Genomic DNA, 22,914 nt, shown 5'->3' with positions numbered 1-22,914 from the left:
TATTCAAGAACCAGGGGTGTCTTACCCATAGAGGCTAGTGGCGCGAGATGCCAGGGCGCCATGTTCTGGAGGGCACCAGGGAAGAGGTGGAGGCTGGACGCGGCGCCCCCCGGCATCAGCTCACCGCCCACTCCCACCTCCACCATGCCGCGCCGAAGCAGCGCCACACCCGGAGGCTCCGTGGCCACCATGGCACGAAGCGGCCAGCTGAGCCAGGAGGCGCCACGTCCAGCCTCTGCCTCTTCCCTGCCAGAGGAGCTGCCCTCCAGACGCTGCCCGCCTCCTCCAGCCCCACCGACAGCGCCGTCCTCCCCAAAAAAACTCTGGGAAACGGGGGGGGGGGGGAGGTGGCGGAGAGAGCTTTGCACCACAGTGCCGGATATGCTTAAGATGGCCCTGTCAAGAACCTGAGAAAAGCCTTCCTGGATCAAGCAAAGAACCATCTCGTCTAGGCATTCTTGTTCTGACTGTGGCCAACCAGATGAATGATAATTTTATTATTTATACCCCACCCATCCGACTGGGTTGCCACAGCCACTCTTGGTGGCTCCCAACAAAATATTGGAAACCCGATAAACCATCCAATGCCCCCGAGAAGCTCACAATCAGGCCAAGAACGTAACAACCCTCTCCTGCCTATGTTCCCCAGTAACGGGAAGCAACTGCTTCTAATGCTGTACGTGGTATAGCTGTACGTGATATATCTTCAGTAGTAGTCACTGAAAACCAACCACACCTTTGCAAGCTGTCCAAAGATGGTTTGGGGTGGCTTTATTCAAACACACTTTCCAAAAGGTGCCTAGTGTGCATAACAGGTGCATCAACTGGGGCCCCACAACATGTTATGATGTCACGGCACCACACCATGACACGTGACATGCTTGCATGCTCCAGTGCCGTGGTGGCGACTGGGCTAGGGCCTGCACCTCTGCTGTGGGGCCTCTGTTGAAGTACATCCGTGGCTGCAGCGAGCCTCAACAGAGGCCCCACGGTGGAGGCGCAGGCCCTGGCCCAGTTGCCACCGTGGTGCCAGAACACCAGAGGTAAGGCGGTAGCCACCACCGGTGTGTAGAGCACGGTGGACAGTGCATGGCTTTTTTTTCAGACGGAACTCACCAAAATTCAGTTCTGGCATCTCTCATTGCCAAGAGAACAAGGGATACATTCATTGGAGCCCTGACACCTCTTTTTCTAGAAAAATAGCACTGGCTAAACTGGCTTAAAAGGAAATGAGAAGGGGGGACCAGGTGCCAAAAGAGAAAGAAAAAAATTAATGTTTTGCCAAGGATGTCAGACCATGAAAATTGGAAAAGATGAGTGTCCATTGCGAAGCATGAAGCTTGTTGAGAAGCTCTCTAGCAAACTACGCACCACTGAGGCCAACTCCAGGGGGCCCTGGGGTTCCAAGCACCCACAAAATTTTTGCTGTGGGTGCCTGGCCTTTGTCACTGCCACTGCCGCCTACCACCTGCCGCCCACTGGATGAAGCCAAGTTCTCAATAAAGGAGATGAGAATAAATCCAAACCATAGTTCAGTCTCAAAGGTGCAACAAGAGGCATCCCAAGGCTGATTCCTACTTGAGAGGAAGAACCATGGACCAGGAAGGGAGGTGTAAGCAGATTGTTCCATTGCTGCTAGTATAACAGCCTCCATAGATTGGCTCCTAGTCCTACAGACTTCTGGACAGCTCTTCTGCTGCAAATAAAACCCTCAGACTGTTGGACAGCTCCCTTGCTTGGCTGGATTACAACATATTCCTAATATTTGGGGACACAAATGCTTCTTAATGCGACAATTGTCCCATTAAATACTATCTGAACTAGGATGAAGCACCCTTCTGGATCTCCTATGGAGTCTAACACTATGCAGTCTAGGTCTTGATTTTTATTGTTCTCATTCTTTTTGTTTTTGTGTTGGGTAAAGCAGTGTACACTTTGCCTTTGAAATCATGGGTTCTAGAGCAATTGTTTTCAATGGTTTTTCACCCTGAAAATTTGTGTGGGAATCTTGGTGGGCCGTTTAATAAACTTCATTTTTTTGTTTTGCAAATCAAAGTACATACACAGCCTGTGTTTTAACATCATTATAAAATTATGGCTCCTAGGCCTGTTCAATAATTTCATATGGGCCAAAAATGTCTTTATCTCCATCGTGTGTGTGTGTGTGTGTGTGTGTGTGTGTGTGTATAACCTATCCATTCTTAAGGAAATCCGCCCCGAGTGCTCACTGGAAGGACAGATCCTGAAGCTGAGGCTCCAATACTTTGGCCACCTCATGAGAAGAGAAGACTCCCTGGAGAAGACCCTGATGTTGGGAAAGATTAAGGGCACAAGGAGAAGGGGACGACAGAGGACGAGATGGTTGGACAGTGTTCTTGAAGCTACGAACATGAGTCTGACCAAACTGCGGGAGGCAGTGGAAGACAGGAGTGCCTGGCGTGCTCTGGTCCATGGGGTCACGAAGAGTCGGACACAACTAAACAACTAAACAACAACAACTCCATTGTTTAGTCGTTTAGTGATTCAAAGTAAAAATACACCAGTCCCAGCCTCAGTGAAACCAAATATTATTATTTAAATGGTAAGCTAAGAATGATCAATCGTAGCACATCCAAGAGCACTGATAACATTCAGATATTTTACCTCCAGTTCAGTAATGAAGTGTATTGGTCCCATCAAGAAAGATACTCAAAAGGGTCTCTAAAGATCAATCAGGAAACCATCTCACAAGATGGTTAATAAAAACAAGGATGAAATAACGCATGGGAAGCCCTTTCAGACTCTGAGTGGTTGCGCCAGCACAGTGTTTATGTTTAAAGCGAACTCTAGCAAATCTGCTGTCAAAAATCTTTGAAGGTAAAGCATTTAACCAGAGTGAGGAAAATAGCTCTTCTGTATTTTGTTATTGTTTAAAATATTAAATATAGTTTGCAGTTATTGAAACCAGAACAGGTCAAGGACAATAACTGCATGTGGCCCACTAACTAGTGCATGTCAGTCTTGAACACCTGTCTCTTGTTTTCTGCTTAACCATAGATTGGCCTGCACTAGTTCCAATGACAGCAGAAAAGAATGAATCCATCAGGACAAAATAGTCAACCAGCACCTGATTTGCCAAGAGGAGAAAGGTAGAGGAGAAGATTTGAAGCCATTAAAAAAATGTTTTTTTGCATTTATTTAATCCACAAAAAAGAACAAACCAAGGAATGCAAGAAGGAAAATTTGACAAAAGCACACAGAGTTCCACTGAGTCATACAGACAACTGTAGATAATGGTTAAAAATTCAGGATTATGCAATATTATGATCAAATTTGCCAGATAACTCCATTTGCTCCTGTTCCATGGCTCGGTAAGTTGTTATTAGAAATATATGTAATAACATTTCATCAGGTAATGTAAAACTTGAAGCCAATAATGAATAGAATATATCTATGCCAAACTAATGAGCTAAGATGAGCTCATAAATTAAAAGTAGTACCAGAAAGACTGTGTATGCCCAAAAGAGCTCTTTAAAATGTTCCAAATGAAACCAGTCACAACTTTTGCAATGCACACTGAGATCACTGCTGGGACAAGTTGACTTCTTTTTATGAATAAAAATAAAAGCAATGTTCTTACCATATGCACTATGATGACTTTGTTCATTTATCCTGCATGTTCCAGATAGGTAGATTCACAAAAGCAAATCCCAATATTCTTACAAGAATGGACTTGTTCTATTATATGGTCAGCCACAGTCCAGAATTACCCAACTTTCCTTTAAAAAAAAATATACCATGACCTTTGACTTATCATATTTAATAGCTAAAATTTCATTTCTACAGTAATCTGCAAAATCAAATAAGGCATTGTAGAAGACCCAAATAGCTTTGCAAAATCAAAACAGCACCATATGCATATTCTAAAATGTAAGCTTTGGTGGTGATTAAAAGGGTGGGAAGATACTGAACACAAATTTGAGGGAAGATCAGTTAAATAAGATGGGAGCAGCGGTGCATACTTGCCCGATTTCAGAGATGGAAGGCTACTCCCGAGAGATGACTGCTATTACGATATGCCTGGCCTGATAAGATTTGATATAAACCCAGGATCAAGAAAAACACTATCCATAGTATAGTCTGATTCAACTTATTCCATAATTTCTCATGGTATTAAACAAAAAACAAAAACTGTAAACAGCTTGCCTTTGAATTTGGAAGGTTCTCTTTTTAGTAGATGTGCTTCTTCAACCTTAAACACGTACATTTAACGAAAAGAGCACCACTACCACCCATATCAACAATCCCTGTGTCGTTCCCCCCCCCCAAAAGCATGTAGTTAGAAATTTATGCACTCTTCTTCTTAATATCCCTGGATTGGATATTAACATTTGAACATCATTCCACCCTAAACTAATTTTTCAACTTCTTCTCTTAACACCATCTCCTGGCAAGCTTAATATTTTTTGCAGCCACATGAGTAATCCAGAAGACATGCTCTATTCCTACTGTTCCGCTATTTCTCATTTAAGATAAAACATGAAGCTTCCCTTCCAAATCGAAAACAAGTCTGACATTCAACCCTCCTTCAAGAGGACCTCTTGATCTGATACCTGCATTTTCTGATTTTCTGGAAACCATTTTTTGTTCAGCTCCTCAGTTTGTTTAGCTCTGTAAGTGCTTCTATTTGTGTTCCATGTAGTTTTATTAATACATTAGCTTTACAATCGTTGTTGTTCTTATCAACAACCCTTAAATTTCCTCCAAACTAGAATAGGTTAAGCTATTTTTTCACACACTACCTTGCCTTTTAAATACAGGTAGGTAGCCGTGTTGGTCTGAGTCAAAACAAAATAAAAAAATTCCTTCAGTAGCACCTTAAAGACCAAACTAAGTTTTTATTTTGGTATGAGCTTTCGTGTGCATGCACACTGACGAAGTATCTGACGAAGTGTGCATGCACACGAAAGCTCATACCAAAATAAAAACTTAGTTGGTCTTTTTTTATATATATAATAATTTTTTATTAATTTTCAAACAAAACTAAACAGACTACACAACTACACAAACATACAATACAACACTGTCCCTTCGTTTTCCCTCCACCCACTGGTCCACCTCTGCCACCAGTGAAACCCGTGCGCTTTGAGAATCAAAGGGGGTCCATTGTGAGCTGGGTTTGACCTCCCCCCTCCCTCCTCCCCCTCTCCCCCCCCCCTGCCACTGAAGGGACAGGAATGGAGGAGCTCTGAGGATTGGTTTCCCCCAGCTCTTTCATAAACATACTTAAACAAATATACACATAACAATAGTAGGGGAGAATTTTAACTCCCCAATTCTTATTATCTTAACCTTATAATTGTGACTTCCTCGATAGTCTTCCTCCTGGTTTTCCCTAAACAAAATCTAAAAGCTTATGGCGGGTTTTCTATTTCAGTTTAAAATCCTTTTCTTATAATATTAACTCAATCCTCCTCCTTTTCCGTGCTGCCCTCCCACAGGCCCCCTCCTGCCACAAGAGGAACCTGTAGGGCACAGCATTTCCAAGGTTCCATTATATCCCCTCCTCACCCCTCCGAGCACTCCCTGCCACTGAGTAGCTCAGAGTAAGGAGAGGAGAGTAGGCAGCTTTCTGCCTAAAACCTAACTTAACTTACAAAAATTTACATTAGCTTAAATACTTTCCTAAGCCGTTCTTATGTCTCCCTCCAGAAAACCCAGCTTATTTTCTTTCATTTTTACACTCCATCTCCTCTCCCTAAGTGGTCTTTAAGGTGCTACTGAAGGAATTTTTTTTTTGCCTTTTAAAGTTTCCCCCGTTGTATAATATAGTGTACACAGTGTATACAGTTAAAGTTTCACACTTCTTCACATCAAATATCTTCTCCCTCTTAAGCTTTCTTATTTAGTCTCTTTTGAAGTATTCTTCAATGCAAGTATGCGGGGGGGGGGGGGTTGAAGAAGGGTGTGTGTGTGTGAGAGAGAGACAGTGGGATTCCTTTTCTTCCTCCCACTAACCCAAAGCCCAGAATAAAGTTCTTCATAATTTTATGCCAACTGCAGTAAACACTGTCCATATAATAACTGGGCCCAGGCAAAAAAAAAGTTTTATAGGTCCCCTACATAAACAGTACATGCCCCCAAAGCTTGTGGGATATCATCATAGAATCAAAGAATCATAGAGCTGGAAGGGATCCCAAGGGTCATCTAGTCCAACCCCCTGCAATGCAGGAATCTCAACTAAAGCATCCATGACAGATGGCCATCCAACCTCTGCTCAAAAATCCCCAGGGAAGGAGAGTCCACAACCTCCCAAGGGAGTCCATTCCAACGTTGAATAATCTTTTACTGTCAGAAAGTTCTTCCCGATGTTTAAATGGAATCTCCTTCCTTGTAACTTGGAGCCATCAGTTCGTGTCCAACCCTCCAGAGCAGGAGAAAACAAGCTTGCTCCATCTGCCATGTGACAGCCCTTCAGATATTTGAAGGTGGCTATCATACCTCCTTTCAGTCTCTTCTTTTCTAAGCTAAACATACCCGATTCTTTCACCCTTCCCTCATAAGGCTTGGTTTCCAGACCCTTTATCATCTTGGTTGCCCTCCTCTGCACTTGCTTCTGCTTGTCAACATCCTTCTTAAATTGTGGTGCCCAGAACTGGACACAGTCTTCTGGATGTGGCCTGACCAAGGCAGAACTGAGGGGTACTACGTATGACTTCCCTTGATCTGGACATGATACTTCTGTTGATGCAATCTAGAACAGCACTTGCTTTCTTGCTGTTGCTGCATCATCATACTGTTGGCTCATGTTAAGCTTGTGGTCCACCAAGACCCCAAGGTCTTTTTCACATGGACTACTAGTAAGCCCAGTGTCCCCATCTTATCTTTGACAGGTGGAGTGAGGGATTAGGACATGGTTGAGACATGTCCATTTTCAGTGGCAGGTATGTGTTTACATGCACTCCCTTAGGCACACTTGGAAGTTAAGAGAGCACCCCAAAGCTTGCTTTCAGGACTGTAGGACCTGTTGGCAGGGTAAGGGTCAGCTTTAGGGCTAATCTGTCTCTCCCAACAGGATTTGTGAGACCCCATGTGATAGAACTAGAACCTGGTTTGAATGAATGGGTCTAAGTCCCGATTAGCATTGGCTTAAATTAAACCATTTCCCTTGTTAGGTTAAAGCAGGCATCCCCAAACTGCGGCCCTCCAGATGTTTTGGCCTACAACTCCCATGATCCCTAGCTAACAGGACCAGTGGTTGGGGAAGATGGGAATTGTAGTCCAAAACATCTGGAGGGCTGAAGTTTGGGGATGCCTGGGTTAAAGAAACCCTAATGACTCCCGGTATTTTGTATTTCTGAAGTGGGATTCCTGGAAAACAGTTACCTGGAAGTCCTATTGAAATTAACAGGACTTGCTTTTGAGTAGACATGCATAGGCTCAAGCTCATTATTTGTTACCCTGGCCTAGCATGCCTCAATGTAATCATTATCTGAGACCTTTAATACCAGTGAATATTGCACTATTTTATCATTTTTAATGATGTTTATTGATGTCTTACATAACCAGCTTTAGAGAGCTGCCTTGGCAAATGGCTGCACATAAATGCTTTCAATAAAAAAGTAAGGCGCAGTTCTTAATTAGTCCTCAAAGCCTTATTTATTATTACCTTAAAGGATGGCACACACTAAACCAGGGGTCAGCAAACCTTTCCAGCAGGGGGCCGGTCCACTGTCCCTCAGTCCTTGTAGGGGGCCAGACTATATTGGGCGCGGGGGGGGGGGATATGAACGAATTCCTGTGCCCCACAAATAACCTAGAGGTGCATTTTAAATAAAAGGACACATTCTACTCATGTAAAAACATGCTGATTTCTGGACCGTCTACAGGCCGGATTTAGAAGGCGATTGGGCTGGATCTGGCCCCTGGGCCTTAGTTTGCCTACCCATGCACTAAATGTTATGTCCTTTCCTAAAATCATCTATTTTCCCCTTTTTTCACTGCATCCAAAGGAAAGAATTTTATATAACTCACATGGCACGTTGTAAACTTTCCTCCCAGTAAATAAATTATTTTACAGCCTTTGTATTTTTTTCTTGCTGTTCTTCAAACATGCAGCCTCACATGTACTTTTTTTCTTTCTTTAGCTGTAGGCATTCACCACCCTTTCACCAACCCTTGCTAGGAGGTGGGGCGAAATCCAGGGCAAAGGAAGCAGTGTGAAAAACAGGTGCGTATGCATGTGAAGAAGCGAGAGGAGGCACTGGTGTAGCAAGGGGGGGTGCCATGGGAGCAGTATGCCCTGGGTGATACCCTGGAGGGGGGTGACACTCAGCAGCCCCCCCCCCCGCAACTCCCAAGCTGCAGCTGCGAGCAGAGGATCCCGGCACCATCCCCGTATGGCGCTGGAGCGGTTTGCCGCTGCTGCTGCTGCTACTACGTAATGCGCATGTGCAGCGTCGCTATGTAGCGTGCATGCGCACTACGTAGCGATGCCTCGCCCCTGGGTGCATGTCCCTGGGTGCCGTTCTGGGTGCCGGAGCGGCTTCCTCCGCCCCTGAGAGTGGGTAGCTTCCTACAATACATTTAAAGCACATTCAAATGCTCATGGGATTCCCCCAACCTTGGAAATTGTAGTTTGTTAAGGGTGCTGGGAATTGTAGCATGGGGGTTTCCCAGGATCCTCTGGAGGAAGTCACATGCTTTGAATGTGTGGTGCTTGAATGTGCTTTAATTGTATAGTGCGGATCTTGCCAGAGAGAAGAGATATTTTTAAAGCCGAATAAAGCATCTGTGGTAGATGACAGTCTCTGCTGCTGAATTTTATTTCATTTTCAAAACATTATTTATCATTAGATTTTATTTCTCAGTTTCTGAATACAAAACTTATGCTAAATAGTAAAAGGAAAATAGACAATTACAATATAAAACAAAAGAGATATAGAGCTGGGTATTGACCTGAAATATATCACTGAAGAACACGGTAAATAAAATCCATCATTCTATAAACTTATTTGATGGTTATTCCTTATTGCAGCTGCATTTTAAAGGAGGGAGAGGGGGCAGAGATTTGGAAAGAAACTCCCTGCGACTTAGTTCATGTTTATTTGAGCCTGCACTTTTCTAGGAACAAGGTCCTTATTGCCACTGTGGATGGTTTCACTTGGAGCTAAAAGGGGAGAAATTTTTGTAACCCAAGTTCTATCAGCAAGGTCTTTTGGCCATCTGAGTACCAGGTTCTGTTCTGGCCTCGTGTTTCTTTGTAGATTTACTCTAGCTTGGTGTTTCTTCATAGAAACGGCAGATTCGGCCAGCCTGTGAAGATTCAGGTCAACCTGAGATATCATTGTTTTGGGGATGAGGCAGTTCCGAACGACCCCGAGTTGGATCTGATGCACCCGTAGTAGGGTTGTCATGTTTCAGGCAGTGAAAATCTGGACAGAAAGGTTGCTGAGCTTTTTTATTATTATTATTTGGGGAGGGGCTTTCTTGTTGAGCTTTCTTGGCAAAATTGCAAAAAAAAGAAAACAAAAAATTCCGTTTTTGAGCTATTCTTATGGGAAATCGGCACTGCAGGCATGGGCTGCCACGCGTCTGGATTTTCCCAGACATTTTATGCCGATTTCTGCCCGACTGCGGTATTCCTGATATGTCCAGGAAATTCCAGACATATGGCAACCCTAAAGCAACACAGGGCTGTCAAAAGGAGGTGTCTGTCTGGTGGTGAGATGGGCAGGAGGATAAGAAGTACTGGAAGCATGTATGTGCCTTTTTCTCCACCTCACCCCTGCTTCTGGACCACATGTTCATACCAGATTCCCAAAACAGATTGGGGGTTGGATCAGTCTGAGTCAAATTAGGGCCACTGTGAAGTGCCAAATCAGATTGGAGGGGAGGGGTCAATGCACAGTGAAAAAGCTGTCTGTCTGCTTGCTTGCTTGCTTGCTATTATTTTTACTCTGAGCATTTGAAACTGAAACTGAATTCTGCATCCTTCCAGTGATTTCAAAAGACAAGTATGTAAAAAAAGACCTCCTCACTCATAGCCTGTCAGAAGTGAATCTGGCAAGGCAAAAAAAAAAAGGTGCTTCCAATCCCATTTTACTGCATACTGCTGATATAGAATTATACAGTGCTTTTTTCTGGGGGAACGCAGTGGTACGCATACCCCTAAACATTTTGACCTCATTTCAATATGAGTAGGAAAATGAGAGAACCCTTAAACATTTTTATAAAGAAAGCAAGCACTGGAATTATATACTTATGTATGTGCATTTACCTCAACATTTATTCTATATTTGAGACCTTAGAATTCTGTAACACTGTCAACGCCTACAACAGTGTATGTAATACTTCAATCCCAAATCATATGCCTACTTTTAAGATAATTTCAGCTCTGGTAGTAAAGCATCAGACTCAATGTTGTTCTAAGCCCCGTTACTTCTATCATTGCTGTCAATGGGTGACAGGAAAGTTTTCACTGCAGTGTGTGGAAGAGAGCCTGAGATTAAGAGGGCTTGCCAATCAGAAGGTTGGCAGTTCGAATCCCTGCGACAGGGTGAGCTCCCGTTGCTCGGTCCCTGCTCCTGCCAACCTAGCAGTTCGAAAGCACGTCAAAGTGCAAGTAGGTAAATAGGTACCGCTACGGCGGGAAGGTAAACGCATAGCTGCCAAGTTTTCCCTTTTCTCGCGAGGAAGCCTATTCAGCATAAGGGAAAATCCCTTTAAAAAAGGGATAACTTGGCAGCTATGGGTAAACGGCATTTCTGTGCGCTGCTCTGGTTCGCCAGAAGCGGCTTAGTCATGCTGGCCACATGACCCGGAAGCTGTATGCCGGCTCCCTTGGCCAATAAAGCGAGATGAGTGCCGCAACCCGAGTCGTCTGCGACTGGACCTAATGGTCAGGGGTCCCTTTACCTTTTAGGATTCTGCAAAGCCTACTGCTGCCTCTTGTCTCCCTTGCATGGAGTACATTGGCAATAATGAACTACAGCCACTTCCAGATGTCAGATTAGAATAAATCTCTCCCCCAACCAAATTCACTGGCTGCCTGTTTTTAGAGGCAAGGGAAGGCCTTTCCCCCCTCATCTATCAATCTTGTTGGAAGCAGGGCAGGGCAGAAAAAGGCTTGTTTTTACCCTCAAGACCCAGAGGCTGTTATCATCCCCAGCCTTCTGCACATGAACAAATAAATATAGGGTCTATCTTCAGCTACATTCCCCTTTGTTGACCGACAGTTGGCAACAGGTTTATCTATCGAAAAGTTGCCTCCACCCACGAGGAGCAAATACCTGCATCTGTTTACAGGAATGGCTTCATCCAGGGTGAAAGGACGGTGGCTTAGGGTTGTTGATTTCCCTTTTGCTTACTTAACTTTTACTGCAACCCTTCTATGTGCGAACAGATCAAAGTTTCACATCTGGTTGATTCAGAGGCAGGGCGGCAGCGGGGACAGCTGAGAACTGGGGACAGACAGACTTATATATACTTTCTCCCCGGCATACCGGTAGTAATTCTTGTGTTTTTTATTGTCTATTACATACATTGCAAGCTGGCTTGAAAACTTTGGTTAGCTGGTGGGATATAAATGCTACAATTATTGTCGTCATTGGCCTGTCTGTCTGCCTCAAGTGACAATGGAGTGACACAGCGCCCCTGAAATTCCGCCAGAGTGCTGGAGCCTCTTTGATGGGCTTCAAAGTCAGCTAGCCACATAAGGGGGACAAACAGCACCTTTTGAGGTGGGTAGAGACTAAAAGGAGCAGTTTCTGAGAGAGAGAAGTTAGATGAGGCTGGATTTAAGATGAGAGATGGGGCCAAGGTTCAGGTTAAGAGATAGGGTTTGATTGGGAGTTGGGAGTTAGGGAGTGAGATAGGGAGAACTGGTTCTGAGTTAAGTTAAACATCCACACTGAGGGGACACGAAAGCTCATACCAATGACAAACTTAGTTGGTCTCTAAGGTGCTACTGGAAGGAATTTTTTAATTTTGTGCTTATAGTATTATGTTTAAGCCTGAGGCTTCTGCCCAAAAGAACACATTTCCTGGCCCACTTTGTTTCATAAACCTCTTTTAATAAAAACTTTTCTTGTTTGTTTAATCAACTCCAGTCTGAGACTCTAATCACTGTTTTCCCTCACACAAGTCCCCCACACAATAGCCTGTGGTAAATTGTATAAATTTGTCTAACAACTGGTGCACAGTGAGGTGGGTGCATTATATTTAATAAGGGGCAGATAGCAGGAGTGGATCCGCCACATTATTAATTGGTGGTATTAAGTGGTGGGTCCACTACAGTTCTGCACAGAGGTGTGCTTTTCTTCGGCTGTTGCCAGTTGTCTAGAATTCTCTTTATTTCGAACTGAATTGCCTCCTGTTCAGGGCTTACAAATAAGTCGTTGCTAAACGCAAGTATAAAACACAGCATTCTGATAAACCGAAAGTGGGGGAAATAAGCAGCTGTATGCTGCTCAAAGGGGTACATTATATGTCCAGAACTCACTCGTGCAAACTGCAATTACCAGCCCCGAACCTGACCCACCAAAAAAAGGCAAAAAAAAAAAAAGGGTTCTCGAATCTTATTGTATCAAATCTCACTAAGCTATTGAGCTAGCGTCCAACTAATAGCCTGGCTTAATTAGTAGCTGGCAATTTGTGCAAAGAAATGCTTAATGGCAGTAGATAAGAACGGCATTAGGAATAACAGAGGCAATAATGATGGCATTGCATATGTTGGGGAGAGTTAAGGGAAACCAAAAATACTTGTTTACAAAGCTATTATACTACCAACCTTACTGTATGCTTGTGAAACATGGACCACTTATAAACGCCATCTCCAACTCCTTGAAAGATTCCATCAATGGTGTCTCCGTTGTTTTTTTACACATCACTTGGGAAGACAGGTGAACTAATGCCAGTGTACTGGAAGAAGCAAAGATCACCAGTGTCAAAGCAATGACTCTTCCGTTGGACTGGTCATGTTGTTCAGATGCCTGATTACCGCCTTCCAAAGCAATTATTCTATTCCAAATTTTAAAATGGAAAGCGTAATGCTGGTGGCCAACAAAAGAGGTTTAAAGACACTCTCAAGGCAAATCTTTAAAAATGTAGTATAAACACCAACAATTGGGAAATACTGGCATGTGACTGCACCAGTTGGAGAACAGCCTTTACCAAAGGTGTCATGGACTTTGAAGACGTTCGAACTCAGGACAAAAAGGAGAAACGTGCTAAGAGGAAGGTACGCTTGGCAAACTCTCACCGTGATCAACTCCCGCCCAGAAACCTATGTCCCCGCTGTGGAAGGACGTCTGCATCCAGAATTGGCCTCCACAGCCACTTACGGGCTCACTGTTAAGACAGCATTCATGGAAGACAATCCTACTTGGCTACAAGTGATCACCAAAGATGATGATTCATTTAGTGGAAATAATAAGTTTCCCCCAAAATCTTCCATGGAAAGAGTGGGGGGGGGCTCTTCTACATTTTCCAGAGTTAGGAGAGGCTCAGGGAGTCCCTAAAATGGTTGGATGGTGTCTTGTACGCCTCTTTCTGGCAACTCCTGCAGCCAAGTTGGTGCCAAACCTATTGCTCTGCTTTCCTTTGGACCACATCAGCAAGGCAGAGAGGGGGATCTTGTTGTTTTGCTGCCTGGGCAGCCCAGGACCTCCATGCACACTGCCCAAGCTTACGCCCGGGGGGGGGGTCACTTTGGTGCTCCTAACACAGCAGTTTGACTTCAACCCCTTCCCAATGCACACTCCATTGTCTCTCGAGACAGACTGATGCCAACAACAACAGTTGGTGATGATGTAGGAGAGAGCTTTCTCAGCAACTGTTCCCTGTTTGGGGAATCTCCTCCACTTAGAGAAACATAAGGCAGTGATAATGTTGTCATTTTGGTGCCAGGTGAAGGCATGTTCATTTACTCAGAATTTTTTAAAAGGTTTTTAATGTGGCTGTTTTAGCCTTGTATATTTAGATTATTTTTCTTTGCTTTTTAAAAAAATGAATCACTTGTTTTTTTCATGGTTGTTTTAATTAATTTCATATTGTACCCCATCCATGCATAGGTGCAGCTCAAGGACAAGCTGTACACTGTTTCAATCAATCAATCAATCAATCAATCAAATAAAGAAGAAGAAGAGAAGAGTTTGGATTCGATATCCTGCTTTATCACTACCCGCAGGAGTCTCCTTTCCCTTCCTCCCCCACAACAGACACTCTGTGAGGTGAGTGGGGCTGAGAGACTTCAGAGAAGTGTGACTAGCCCAAGGTCACCCAGCAGCTGCATGTGGAGGAGTGGAGACGTGAACCCAGTTCCCCAGATTAGTGGTCTACCACTCTTAACCACTACACCACACTGGCTCTCACACTGTCTAAATGCTTAGACATCAGAAGTAAAAGCCAGTAGCATGTAATGGTTAGAGTGTGGGATCGGGGAGACCAGAGTTCAACTCCTCACTCACCCATGAAGCACAACTGACCTTGGGCCAATCATAGATGCAGTTGAGGTCATGCTAAATCATAGCTTAACACAAGGAGACTTAGCCACAGCAAGCCTTGGGCTCAATGCGAAAAAATCATCGTATTTCATATACTGTACACACTCATGGGGTCTGAAGTGGAGGTCATGGACCGGGAATGAGATTTTGAGGTTGCAGTGGATGGATCAATGAAGATCCAGTGTGTGGCAGCTGTGAAAAAGCCAAATATCATGCAAGGGATTATCTGGAAAGGAATTAAAGCAGCAACAACAACAACCTGCCAATACCATAATGCCATTTTACAGATTTATGGTGTGACTGCATTCGGAATATTGTGTACAGTTCTGGTTGCTTCGCCTCAAAAAGGATATTGTAGTGTCAGAAAAGGTTCAGAGAAGGACAGCCAAAATGACCAAGGGACAGGAGAAACTCCCTTATGAGGAAAGTTCACAGCGTTTGGGAGTTTAAAGTTTAGAGAAACTTGGACGTCACTGATATCAAGTAAGAGGCGACATGGTTTCGGTTTATAGAAGTATGCATGGGGAAAGTGGATAAGGAAAATATTTTTCTCCCTCTCTTATAACACTTGATGAAGCTGAATGTTGGAAGATTCCGGACAGATAAAATAAAGTAGTTATTTGCCTAGCACATAGTTAAACTATGGAACTCACTTCCAAAGGAGGCAGTTGTGATGGACAGATCTTGGGTCACCCCCCTTGAGACCTAGAAGCCAATCAGTGCTGGGTGGAGTGCCAACCAATCAGGAAGGAGTTGAAAGACCCACATCATTCCAGTGTAATATTGGCGGGGGTGAGGAGAGAAATAATGGCTGCAACAAAAATAATGTGGAGAATATTTGGGAGGAATTCTGCAAAGAGGCTTTCTTTTTCTTTCAGGGAGTGAGAAGAAGAAAAATCTCAGATGTTTTCTCTGGATTCAAACCTCACTTCCAAATAGTTTTCCTTTCCAGCTTGGGTCAGTTTCAAGTTGGGCTGCAAAGAAGGAGGGGAAGTCCCTTTAAATCCAGCACGGAATGGAAGCTCTGCTTCAGGCCTCCAATCAGGAGGGCTTTTACATTTGGTGCCAAATATAAAGGGCGTCCAATGAAAGCCCTGCTTTCAGAACAACAATTGGGAGTGCACTGTAACACCCTCAGTTGTTCCTTTCCAGCTATGGCTTTACCTGCCCTGGCATGAGGCAAGTGGACATTGCTGAGGGGAAATGGCCTTGCAGGCCATACTTGGAAAACTGATTTGGTCTACAGGCCAGAGCAGGCATCCCCAAACTGCGGCCCTCCAGATGTTTTGGGCTACAACTCCCATGATCCCTAGCTAACAGGACCAGTGGTCAGGGATGATGGGAATTGTAGTCCAAAACATCTGGAGGGCCGAAGTTTGAGGATGCCTGGGCCAGAGATTCCCGATGCCTGAGGCACTGGAAAAACCCTTTTTTCACTTCATACTGTGTTTCATTTCTGTGTCCCACAAAGCTACACAATGGGCTTACTTTTTCAGTTTTGTATTCTTCCGGTGCCATCATAATAGGCAAAGATGCTTAGAGTAAAGGTAAAGGGACCCCTGACCATTAGGTCCAGTCGCAGACGACTCTGGGGTTGCAGCGCTCATCTCGCTCTATAGGCCGAGGGAGCCAACGTACAGCTTCCGGGTCATGTGGCCAGCATGACTAAGCCGCATCTGGCGAACCAGAGCAGCACACGGAAATGCCGTTTACCTTCCCGTTGGAGTGGTACCTATTTATCTACTTGCACTTTGATGTGCTTTCAAACTGCTAGGTTGGCAGGAGCCGGGACCAAGCACCCCGTCACAGGGATTTGAACCGCCGACCTTCTGATCAGCAAGCCCTAGGCGCAGTTGTGCTTCTAGTACACCGTAACAAAATGTACAACCAGGTATCTATCTTCATGCCTGCAGCCTTGTTTTCACAGCCTGTCTGTTGTCTGATAATGTTTCCGCTCTCCCTCCCTCCCTCTTGTGACAGAATATATGTCTGGGTCAGCAAACCTTTTCAGCAGGGGGCCGGTTCACTGTCCCTCAGACTTTGTGAGGGGCCGGAGTATATTGGGGGGGGGGAATGAACGAATTCCTATGCCCCACAAATAACCCAGAGATGCATTTTAAATAAAAGCACACATTCTACTCATGTAAAAACACCAGGCAGGCCCCGCAAAAACCCCAGAGATGCATTTTAATTAAAACACGCTGATTCCCGGACCATCTGCGGGCCAGATTTAGAAGGCGATTGGGCCAGATCCGGCCCCCTGGACTTAGTTTTCCTGCCCATGCTCCAGAGCCCACAAGAAGGTCATGTGAAGATCTTGCCTTGGTACAGAAACATTTTCTTGATTTAGCATCAGACAAGATGAATTCATATCCTGTATTCCGGCAGTTGTCCGGCAAAGAAACCAACCCCCTGTTTCTCTCAAGTTTGCCAGATCTGCAAGAACAGCCTTAAATAATAATAATAATAATAATAATAATAATAATAATAATAATTTATTATTTATACCCCGCCCATCTGGCCAGGTTCCCCCAGCCACTCTGGGCGGCTTCCAACAAAATATTAAAATACAGAAATCCATCAAACATTAAAAGCTTCCCTAAACAGGGCTGCCTTAAGATGCCTTCTAAAGGTCTGGTAATTGTTGTTCTCTTTGACCTCTGGTGGGAGGGTATTCCACAGGGTGGGTGCCACTACCGAGAAGGCCCTCTGCCTGGTTCCCTGTAACTTGGCTTCTTGTAGCGAGGGAACCGCCAGAAGGCCCTCAGCGCTGGATCTCAGTGTCCGGGCAGAATGATGGGGGTGGAGACGCTCCTTCAGGTATACTGGACCGAGGCCGTTTAGGGCTTTAAAGGTCAGCACCAACACTTTGAATTGTGCTCAGAAACGTACTGGGAGCCAATGTAGGTCTTTCAGGACCGGTGTTATGTGGTTAAACCACAACATTCCTATGTTTAGGCTCGGCTATTATTCTCACCACCTTATCAGCATATAACTGGGTTTGTCTCCTGAGCAGATTTAACATACCGCTTGCCAGTCCACAACACGTATCCCTCGTTAGGACAACCATGTTTATATTTCAGGGCTGTGCTTGATAAAAATAAGCAACGCCAGTACCGTAGCTGATCAGAAGAGATAATTAGCTGAAGATATGGGAATTGCTGACTTCTTGTTAAAACCTGCACACTCAGCATAGGCTGAGCTAAGCAGAAGTGCCTCCCTGTATTTGGAATCCTCCCCTTTTTTCTCCAGTTCTTGATTGCAAGGAAAACAAGTGAGAGACACTGAACAGTTTTCCTGAAGCAACTGGTGTCTTGTGCTGAATACAGTTATTTGGGGGTGGCAGGACTCATCAAAGAAAAAGGAAAAAAGAGTTACTATCTCCTCCCCTTCACACTGCATGTGCCTCTTAAACACCTTCAGATGGTGGACTCTGGTAATCTTCTATAATATGGCGCCCTGTGGGAGGCCAAAATTTGGTGCCCCCAAATGGATCTTCTCAATTATGGATCTTCTCAATTTTGCACCCCATTGGGCACCCAAGTCATCCTAAATCCAATGCTGGTCATGCCCAGCCCTACGACACACCATTACTACAGGAATAGGACTGAACGACTGACTTCACTTGTAGCACCAGAATCTTGAGGTGAAATGAATGCAAAAGCAGTTATCCCAGGATTTCCCCGAATGGAGTTGGCACAGCCTGGCAAAGTCATCTTCATCCGATAGCAAACCTGGCTGAATTTGGCTAGGAAGGCCAAATTCTCCCAACCCTAGACTGCTATGCTCCTCCCAATACTTGCCTCTCGAATTAAAGTCCACCAATCAGTGGACCATGAAGAGAAAGATTCTCTTTGAAGAGAGGCCATTTCAAAGTAGCACTCGCAAGTCATTTAGAGTTCTTTAGTGTTCAAATATCACGTCCCCGAAGGGCAAAATGGACAGCACTTATTAATTTCAGAGGATTGGATCCTTGAGGGCTAAGTGTGGTTATTCAAAAGCAGAGGCACAGCTCATTTGCTATCAAACCCCTGCCTACTCATAACATCATGCCTTCTTCTGCCTATGTCTCAGTCCCTGTTCTCTATTTCACCCACATGATACACAGAAACTGCTGTTGTCCTGGCCAGCAGCACATCACATTTACTTTATCTACATTCAGCGGGATGAATCTAGGACAGTGGTAGCCAACTTGGAATCCTGTAACACCTAGAAGTCACCAACTCCTAGCCATTGGCCATGCTAGCTAGGACTGGTGGGAGTTGTAGTCGTCAACACTTGGTGGAAATCACTTTGGCAACCCCAGAGTAAGGCACTGCAAGAAAGACACACAGCTTCCATTTGCCCATTGCACAATAAAGCTGTAGGACTCACAGCTTTTCACAGAATCTGCCTCGGCTGCAGTGAACGCAAGACATAAAGGCTAGAACCATTCAGACTTTTTCTTTCTTTCCTTTTGCAAATGCTTGTCAGTCCATAACATAAAGGAAGACAGATGTTACTAGAAAGTGGATCGTTCTTGGGGGGGACGGGACAAAATCTGGTTGGCTGGGAGAATGAGAAGCTAGACTGGCTGAAGGGCTATTGGTCGGATCTCACCTGCTCTTCTTGTGTTCGTAACTGGAGTCTTTGAGGATCTGTTGGAATCCTGTACTGCCAGCCATGGCAGAGCTCAGTGGAGGGAGAAGCCAGCCAACCAGCCAAGTCTCGAGGGTACTTAACTGGTGCCAGAGTCCATATACAAGGTTCAGTCCAGTCCTAAGGTCAGGAGTATTTCAGTTCACATAGTTAGACAATCCAGGGCCGGTCAAGAAAGCCAAGGGTCCAAAGTCATGAGAAGCAGTAAGGTCTGGTCAGGACCGGCAAATGTTATTTCTAGCAACTGACTGAGGCTGGAAACCCTGCTTAAGAAAGCTGGAGCCAGCTGGTTCTCATCAGGAGCAAGAAGTCTGATCAGCAGCAGGTGGAGTCACTTTGCCTTTTGCTGCTTCAGGCTGCTGCTCAGCAGGTGAAGCCAACTCCTTGCCCATGACAGGATCTTGACCAAAATGGTCAGTAGCTTCTTCCATAGATTTCTCCTTCAGCTTTCCTCTATGGGCACTCAGCAAACACAAGCCAATCGGTCTGTTGAATGGCCTCGCCCTGCTCAAAGTGCTAAAGAATTGTTCAATTGTGCATGTTGTGACTGGGATAGAAAGTGCTGTGACCATTTTACTAGCAGGGAAGAGTTTTGTGTGGTGCAGTAGCTCAACAAGGTTCAGGTTGTACATGTCATATGATCACAGGTATATTTCTTTGGTGCTTTTTTTTTTTTGGCCCGCAACTCACCCCCAAAGTTTTTGAATTTGTAAAGAGCTTAAAAGTCTTTTTCTTCAGTGTGGTAGTGTGGTATATCTGAGAAGGATGTAGTTTCAAACAAATTGTATGCCGTTTTGGTTTTCATCATCAAAACAAGTCGTTGGAGAGGTAATAAGTGAATATAGGTAGGGAATGTAGATAGACCACTGTCCTGTGGACTAGTTGAGATGACTGGCAGGGTTTTTCTGTTGCATTGTTTCTCTGGGTGCTTTAAGTTCTTCATCCACGTCACCTGCCAGTTTCTTGCCGTTCTCTGTTATTGTGCTAAAGGTCTCCTCACTAGTTTCTCTGGGTTGTTCCATTACTTCCAGCAACTCTTGGTATACATACACTTTTATTTCCATTGCATCTAACTTCACGGACTGCAGAACCTGGGTGACGGACGCCAGCACTGATGAATATTTGCTTAGGATCAAAAGACAAGGCCATGAAAGATGTTGCTGGTGACACGCACACAATAACTGGTGCAAAAGTGGTGTTGCTTTGACCCTGCTAATTGCTTCAGTTGCAGGGCAAGTGTAATTTTCTGCAAGCACACAGACTAACTGGGTGTAAATAAACAAATACCTTTCCAGGAGGGGACAAGTGCCCCCCTTGCAGACACCCATGCCTCTCCAGAAGGCAGCAGTAGAAGCGAAACAAAACTCAGATTGTGCTGTGCAAAGTAGGGAGGCTTTTTCTGCCACCAACATCCACAGGCAGGCCAGAGTGAAAAACCCACATCTTCCTTGGTGCAATTTCCTTCCTCCTTTGGCATATTGCTTATTTGTAGCCTTGCTGTCTGTGACGTCCCCTTCTCTCACCCTTGACACTGTCACTGCCTCCACCAACACCATCCGACTAATTAATAGAGATGGACAACATCCCCCAGGCTTACATTGGACTGAGTTAGAAAATAAGGCAAACTGTAGCTCAGGCTATTTTCCATTCTAATCAGAAGGCGCTGTTGTTGGGTGACAGGTCAGCTCACAACAGAACATCACTCACCCATTACTTGATTATGGATGAAGAGGTTGACCGGGCATGTACAACTGGGGCAGCTCAGTGGCAAATCACCTGCTTGGCATGCAGAAGGTCCTCAGTTCAATTTCATGGGATCAATTTCAATCTGTTACCTCCGAGGATGTGGACAGGCTGCTTGGACAAGTGAAACCGACCACCTGTCTCCTTGACCCTTGCCCACCCTGGCTAATAAAAGCAAGCCGGGAAGGGCTGGGCGATGGGCTCCACGGGGTGCTAAATGCTTATGAGGGAGTATTCCCAGACCCGCTGAAAGAGGCGGTCATTAAACCGCTTCTTTAAAAAAACATCTTTAGACCCGGCCAATATGGCCAAGTATCGCCCAGTCTCAAATCTACCATTCTTGGGCAAGGTGATTGAGCGAGTGGTTGTTGAACAACTCCAAGCACGCCTGGAGGATGTGGACCATTTGGATCCCTTCCAGTCGGGATTCAGGCCTCATCATGGGACTGAAACTGCCCTGGTCGCACCTCCGGCGGGCTAGGGACAAAGGTGAGAGCTGTTTCCTAGTTCTGCTGGATCTCTCAGCGGCCTTTGATACAGTCGACCATAACATCCTTCTGGACCATCTAGAGGGGTTGGGAGCTGGGGGGACTGTCATACAGTGGTTCCGCTCCTTCCTCCTGGGCCGTGTTCAGAAAGTGGGGGGGGGGAATGAGTGTTCAGACCTCTGAGCTCTCACTTGTGGGGTGCCTCAGGGTTCCGTCCTCTCCCCCATGGTTTTAAACATCTATATGAAGCCGCTGGGATGACACTCAACTCTATCTCTCTTTTAAATCAGAACCAGTGAAGGCAGTGAATGTCCTGTGTGAGTGCCTGGAGGCGGTTGGAGGATAGATGGTGGCTAACAGATTGAGTTTGAATCCTGACAAGACAGAAGTACTGTTTTGGGGAGACAGGGGGCAGGCGGGTGTGGGGGACTCCCTGGTCCTGAATGGGATAACTGTGCCCTTGAATGACCAGGTGCACAGCCTGGGAGTCATTTTGGACTCACAGCTGTCCATGGAGGCACAGGTTAATTCTGTGTCCAGGGCGGCTATCCACCAGCTCCATCTGGTACGTAGGCTGAGTCCCTACCTACCCGCAGACTGTCTCACCAAAGTGGTGCATGCTCTAGTTATCTCCCGCTTGGACTACTGCAATGCGCTCTACGTGGGGCTACCTTTGAAGGTGACCCGGAAACTGCAATTAATCCAGAATGCGGCAGCTAGACTGGTGACTGGGAGCGGCCGCCGAGACCACATAACACCGGTCCTAAGAGATCTACATTGGCTCCCAGTACGTTTCTGAGCACATTTCAAAGTGTTAGTTCTGACCTTTAAAGTCCTAAACGGCCTCGGTCCTATATACCTGAAGGAGCGTCTCCACCCGCATTGCTCAACCCAGACACTGAGATCCAGCGCCGAGGGCCTTCTGGTGGTTCCCTCACTGCGAGAAGCAAAGCTACAGGGAACCAGGCAGAGGGCCTTCTCGGTAGTGGCGCCCGCCCTGTGGAACGCCCTCCCATCGGAGGTCAAGGAGATAAACAACTACCTGACATTTAGAAAACACCTAAAGGCAGCCCTGTTTAGAGAAGTTTTTAATCTGTGATATTTTAATGTATTTTGGTATTTGTTGGAAGCCGCCCAGAGTGGCTGGGGAGGCCCAGCCAGATGGGCGGGGTATTAATAATAATAATAATAATAATAATAATAATAATAATTTACCAGTATCTCCAAGTCAGAAAGATCAGGTAGCAGATGATCCACCCCTTATATTTAAAGCCCATGTATTCCATCAAAGAATCGTGGTGCTCAGCTCAGTTCCACGGGGGCCGTCCGCAATGTGAGATTCCCTAAGATGCTTGGGGAATCTATCCTCACCACCCCTGATGTCCATGGAATCACTGAGCGAGTTCCTTAGTGGGGTTTGGAGTGTGTTGTCATCAATATGGCACACAGTTCTATTTCTCCTTCTCTTCAGAGCCAGGTGCGGCTATGAGAGTTAATAAACTGAGGCTCAAACTGAGCCAAAGGCATGGTTTGTTGGTGGTTTCTAAGTCCACATGAGTGGG

General features: G+C 45.3%; 1 long non-coding RNA gene across 1 annotated transcript; it reads right to left on the bottom strand.

The window, feature by feature from the left end:
• Positions 1-11,126: 11,126 nt before the first annotated feature.
• On the bottom strand, positions 11,127-19,592 carry LOC148683785 (uncharacterized). Its single transcript, XR_015946564.1, has 2 exons — positions 19,083-19,592; positions 11,127-12,900 (listed from the first exon to the last, which is right to left on the bottom strand). It is a non-coding gene; the product is annotated as an uncharacterized LOC148683785 (long non-coding RNA).
• Between the last annotated feature and the right edge of the window lie 3,322 nt (positions 19,593-22,914).

The sequence above is a fragment of the Zootoca vivipara genome, chromosome 12 (genome assembly GCF_965207765.1).
Source record: "Zootoca vivipara chromosome 12, rZooViv2.hap1.1, whole genome shotgun sequence".
In the NCBI taxonomy this organism is placed as follows: domain Eukaryota; kingdom Metazoa; phylum Chordata; class Lepidosauria; order Squamata; family Lacertidae; genus Zootoca; species Zootoca vivipara.
The sequence above is the reverse complement of the archived record's forward strand: the minus strand, read 5'-3'. Positions and strand labels throughout refer to the sequence as shown.